This window comes from Octopus bimaculoides, chromosome 18 (genome assembly GCF_046866305.1).
Source record: "Octopus bimaculoides isolate indiv1 chromosome 18, ASM4686630v1, whole genome shotgun sequence".
Lineage (NCBI taxonomy): Eukaryota > Metazoa > Mollusca > Cephalopoda > Octopoda > Octopodidae > Octopus > Octopus bimaculoides.
This window is the reverse complement of record NC_142945.1, coordinates 41,990,214-41,996,213: the sequence shown is the minus strand read 5'-3', so window position 1 is coordinate 41,996,213 and position 6,000 is coordinate 41,990,214. Positions and strand designations below refer to the sequence as shown.

Below are 6,000 nucleotides of genomic sequence, written 5' to 3'. Positions count from 1 at the left end.
CTGGGTACAATTTAAAGGGCAGTCAGTTCCTAGTCGTCTCAGCTTCTGTTTTGCCACTGGTTTTATTGCTGATTGCACTGATATATGGGTCAAGTGCTTTGCAGCACTTTATCCGCTCAAAACAAATTCATACATAGGAAATTCTTGGCCCCACGGACTTACTTAGTATAAGAAGTGGTCTCACCTCACTGTGTAACAAGTTCAATTTCGCCCTGTACGTGTTTGTGCGTGTGTGTGTGTATTTGTGTGTGTGTGTGTGCGCGCGCGCGTGTATGTGTGTGTGCGTGTGTGTGTGTGTGTGTGTGTGTGTGAGTGCGTGTGTGTGTGTATACAGGTGCTTTGGCGGAAAAGTTCAGACGTTGATCAAAATATTCTTAAGGATGTCACCAAATGCGTTTCATTTTTCAAGATATTGGCCTCCATCGATGTTACAGCGCTTGGATCCCATTGACGAAGAATCTTGCACCCTGTTGTTGAAAAAGATCATCGACGGCAGATATGATGTTGTCATCACTGGGATAATGGTTCTCAGCCAAGCGTTTCTTAATATTGCGGAACAGATGATAGTCAGATGGGGAAGAATCAGGAAAATAAATAGCGATCAACTAGTTGAAACCCGCATTCACGCACAGCTGCAATTGAAACCGAGGACTTGTATGCTACAGCATTGTGCCAGTGGAACGAGACACTTTGATGGTGATTGCAAAGGTTACTCCCGGTTCCTAAATGTTTGGTTTTGACAGCCTTTCGTAACTGCCTCAGTTATGTTGTCATAGTACTCTCCATTGATGATGTGGCCCTTTAGAAGATAGTCAATAAACACGATACCTTTTGGACCTCCCCTGCAGATGAAACGACCTTGATCTTCTTTGGAGTAGGTGAGCTGAGATGTTTACACTGGATGGATTGCCTCTTTGTCTCTGCCTCAAAGTAATGAACCCAACACTTATGCTGGCTTAGGAAACGTTAAAGAAGGCCAGCTGTATCTGCTTCAAACAATGTCAGATTTTTCTGTCATGTGAATAGCCTGTTGCACTTTTGATCAGGTGTCAGAAGAAGGGGCAACTACCGAACACAAACCTTTAGCATGCGACATTTATTGCGCAAAATATTCTCACCTTTCTCACGAGATATACAAACAGCATCAGCTATATGATTTATAGTCAATCACCTATCATTGATCAGTATCTAGTGAACAGGATCAGTGTTTGTCTTGGTGGTTGTAGTTGCCGGACGTCAAAACTTGGTTCATTTACAAGTCACTCCTTCTCCTTCTACGTTCATTTGCCCACCTTTTCACGGTTGATAAGGCTGAAGCGTCATCCCTAATGTAGCAGTCTTTCAGTATGAATGTCCTCGGGGGTTAAACCCTTTCTCTGCATGTACTTGATAACCCCACGATGCCAAATTTCGCCCATTTTCCATAATTACTGATTGATTGTGGAGTGGAGACTAAGTACATCGTGTGGCGTCGTGGTATTTGTTCAATGCACCGGCGGTAACCACGAGACGCATGTAGCCGAATATCTTACTCGGTTGATGGGTTAGTCGTTACCTCTAACGAAGCAGTCTTTTTTTGTCTCCTGAGCATAAGGTTCGACTAATTAATGACCCTAATTAACGTTACAAATATGTGCACTGTTTCTAATGACAAATTTCTTCGCTAATGATGCACTTCAATGGAGCAAAAGAAGAATGCGTTGAGAACTCTTATGGAAGAGGGGAAACATAGGTCCACTGAATGACGTGATGTGGGCATATACCTATGCCTATATAAGAAAACAATACACGCACATACATATACATGTACGCACATATACACACAAATATATATGTATATTTATATGTAATAATATATATCTAAAATATATATATATATATATATATATATATATATATACATATATATATATATATATATATATATATATATATATATATATATATATATATATATATATATATATATATATATATATACATATATATATATATATATATATATATATATATATATATATATATATATACATATATATATATATATATATATATATATATATATATATATATATATATATATATATATATATATATATATATATATATATATATGTGTGTGTGTGTGTGTGTGTGTGTGTGTTGGTGTATGCATGTGTATAGAGGTATTTTGTACCCATTTATGCATGTGAACGCGTGCATATTTTCATACTCGCGGATATACATACAAATAAGTGTGTACATGTATATATATATATGTGTGTGTATATACATGTGTTTATATATATATATATATATATATACACACACAAACACATATATACATATATATATATATACATACATACATATGCGTATGTTTGTGTAGGGTTTTTTTTTACATGTACACCTTCATATTTGCAGATATAGAAAGTAGTCTAGAGATTTTTGAAATAAAATAAATAAATAATATGAATAAAACAAAATTGACAAACACTAAAAATGGAATAAGTCAAATACAGTCATATGCATACGAATATATATTTTATATATACATATACATATACACATATACCTATATGATATATATACATGTATATAAATATATACGTATCTCTCCTTCCTTTCCCGAGCGTCCAATAACACTATCCGTATCACGTCCTCACTTTGTTGTTTTTTTGTTATTGTTTTTTGTGTTTTTTTGAACTTATATATATATGTATATATATATATATATATATATATATATACGTATATATATAAATATATATATACATATGTGTGTATTTATCAATTTCTTACGGCTTTTGTTATTGTATTGTTTCTTCTTTATACTTACTTTGTAATTATATATATGTGTGTGTATATATATGTATGTATATATATATATATATATATTTATATATAATATAAATATATGTATATTCATATATATTGTATACATATATATACATGTATATATATACATATATATGTATATGCATATATATGTATATGTATATATATATATCTATATATATATATATATATATATATATATATATATATATATATATATACATGTATATATATACATATATATGTATATGCATATATATGCATATATATGTATATGCATATATATGTATATATATATATATATATATATATATATATATATATATATATACATATATATATGTATCGATATGTATATATACATACATATGTATATATATAACTGAATAATGTCATACATACATAATACACACACACACACGAAACCAAGTTAAAGAGTCGCACAAGAAAATGCAATTCTCGTTACCTTGCGGCGAAACCAACAAACAAACAATAACAACAGGAACAAGAACAGCAACAACAACAACAACAACAACAACAACAACAACAACTACCCCACTATCAAACTGTCTCATTTTTCATTTAATTAATGTACGAACATCTAATATTTGCAGTTTACTACTTGCAGCTACGAGCGAAAAGAGGAAGAAAACAAAATGGCCGTTCGTTAAATTTTTATACCTGCTTCTTTGATGAACAATCTCGTATTTCCTGCTTCTTTGTCGTTTGGAAAGTATGAAAAATAATCAATTAATTAGTACATTTGCTGCTGCTGTGGTTGTTGTTACTGTTGCTGTTTCAGTCGCTGTTTCTGTTTTTGTTGCTGATGCTGTTTTTGGTGCTGTAGCTGTTGTTGCTTTTGCTCTTGTTGATGCTACTGTTGCTGCTGCTGCTGCTGCGAATGCTGCTGCAATGATGTTAGCTTCCTACAAAAGTGAAATAATTGAGGCAGATTTGGTTATTTTTGAAATTATGCGTTTATGATTTAAAAAATAAATTCAAAAAGCCTTATGACGAACGTACCATTCAAATCTCACCGATTTGTCATTAGTATATAGGACATTCACCACGGTATACATAGTCATACGCATGAATTCGTGAGCTTAGCTAGCTAGCTAGCTAGCTAGATAGATAGATAGATAGATAGATAGATAGATAGATAGATAGATAGATAGATAGATACATACATACATACATACATGCATGCAAGCATACATACATGCATACATATATACATACATGCACTTATGCATGCATACATACATACATACATACATACATACATACATACATACATACATACATATATACATTGGCAAATACGTAACAATGATGTCACAGCATTTCGGTCGTTTCAGGCGGCTCCATTCAATCGAAAAATGCATCAATTTTTTTAATACACCACCTTCTCCGGATGCATAAGACACCACAGGTTTTCAATATATAGGGTACTCCAGGTCAGAACTAGTTCTGATGAAATATTTGCTAAAGTGGCCAGCAAGCCTCTACCTGTAATTTAACCCTGTATCTCTTAGGTCGATGGATGAATGTGCTCAGCCGAAAATTCAGAGCTATAACGTTGAGTTCTTTGTTGAGGGTATCTTCGTAAGCAGAGTCTGGATTACGTGGTCGGTACTGGCATCGACTCATATAATTTGTAATAATGAAGTCAAACAAATTCGGTTTGACATCATTATTGCAAATTTGTATTGTGTGTGTGGGAGTGTTTATGTGTATGTGTTGATGTGAGTGCGTATGTGTGAGCGCCTGTGCGTGTGTGTGTATATTTAACAGTGGAACTCGAAGTATATAAAGCTATAAGTAAGTGTATGTAGAATATTGGAAGGAAAAATCGAGGGTTTTCCGTGTGACAGTAACCCATATCTAACCAAGAAGCATGATCGTAATGTTAACTATTACATCAAAGCAACACTTCGAATTTTCTCCATCTATTTGAGAAGCTTTGTTCTTCACATAGATATGTACGATTGTTTTCTAGTAAGCAAAGAGATAAACTTTTGACAAGCAGGGATGTGAGACATAACATCATTTATATCATTTATGAAACATGCTACATTAATGTAACCAGAGATGTATTTCACGAACAAACATAAAATATTTGATAGATCAGTTCACCTGTTTCAAAAATTCAGCGATTTTTTTATATACATATAAAATGACACGCACTAAACAAGTAGAAATCATTGTCTATTTTGTGTTTTTGTGCATATATATATATATATATATATATATATATATATATATATATATATATATATATATATATGTATGCATGTATATATACATATGTATATACATACATATATATATACATACATTATATGTGTATATATATGTATATAGATGTACATATATATATATATATATATATATATATATATATATATATATATATATGTGTGTGTGTGTATAGATTACATATATATGTATGTGTATATATACGTAAATGTGTGTTTGTGTGTGAATTATATTCTTGTATATATATATATATATATATATATATATATAAATCTTTATTCATTTGAATCAATAAACTGTGATTATGCGGGGGCAAAGGTTTTCAAATTTCTTTTCTTTTATTTCCCCCCCCCCAACAACTCAAGTTTATATTACTACAAATGGATTGCATATTTTAAGTCTCGTGTTTACATTATCAGAATCTTATGTCTAACCGGTAAATAACGTAGGCGTAAAGAAACTCTGATCACCAAATGGCTAGTGAAACAACACCAAGACGCGCACATACAGTTGTACTGTTTTACAGTTACGTACATATACATACAAAAGAATGAAAAACAACTTGATATTATGTAAATAAACAACCTCAATGTGCCACAAGATAGGACCCCCTCTTCCAAGAAGATGGCTCCCTGACATGAAACTCCATGGAGATAAGTGAAGTACTGAACGAACAGTTCCAAAGTGTGTTCACTACACCGCTGTGACAGAGGCACATGGACAAACCAGCAGAATTCTACGCCATTTTACCTGTAACCAAAATGGCAAAAATTGAGTACATATACATTGAAGAAGATGCAATACTGATCATAGATGAGGATGCTGGACCTGATGGATATTCCGCGGTCCTTGTCAAATCATGCAAGCGAGCCCTTGCGAAACCACTTCAGCTGCTCTATCAGAGATTCCTTACAAATGGTTAGC

At 32.6% G+C, this 6,000-nt stretch overlaps 1 long non-coding RNA gene across 16 annotated transcripts in view; it reads right to left on the bottom strand.

Annotated features, from left to right (window-relative positions):
* LOC106870360 (uncharacterized) overlaps positions 1-6,000 on the bottom strand; it is a 182,552-nt gene that overhangs the window by 29,895 nt on the left and 146,657 nt on the right. For 9 of the 16 annotated variants that reach the window (XR_008265917.2, XR_008265912.2, XR_008265916.2 and 6 more), the window contains one exon: positions 3,382-3,743. This is a non-coding gene — a long non-coding RNA (uncharacterized LOC106870360). Of the gene's footprint in view, positions 1-3,381; positions 3,744-5,661; positions 5,827-6,000 lie in introns of those variants that run through there. The other 7 variants (XR_016245003.1, XR_016245002.1, XR_016244999.1 and 4 more) reach the window with 2 other exon arrangements.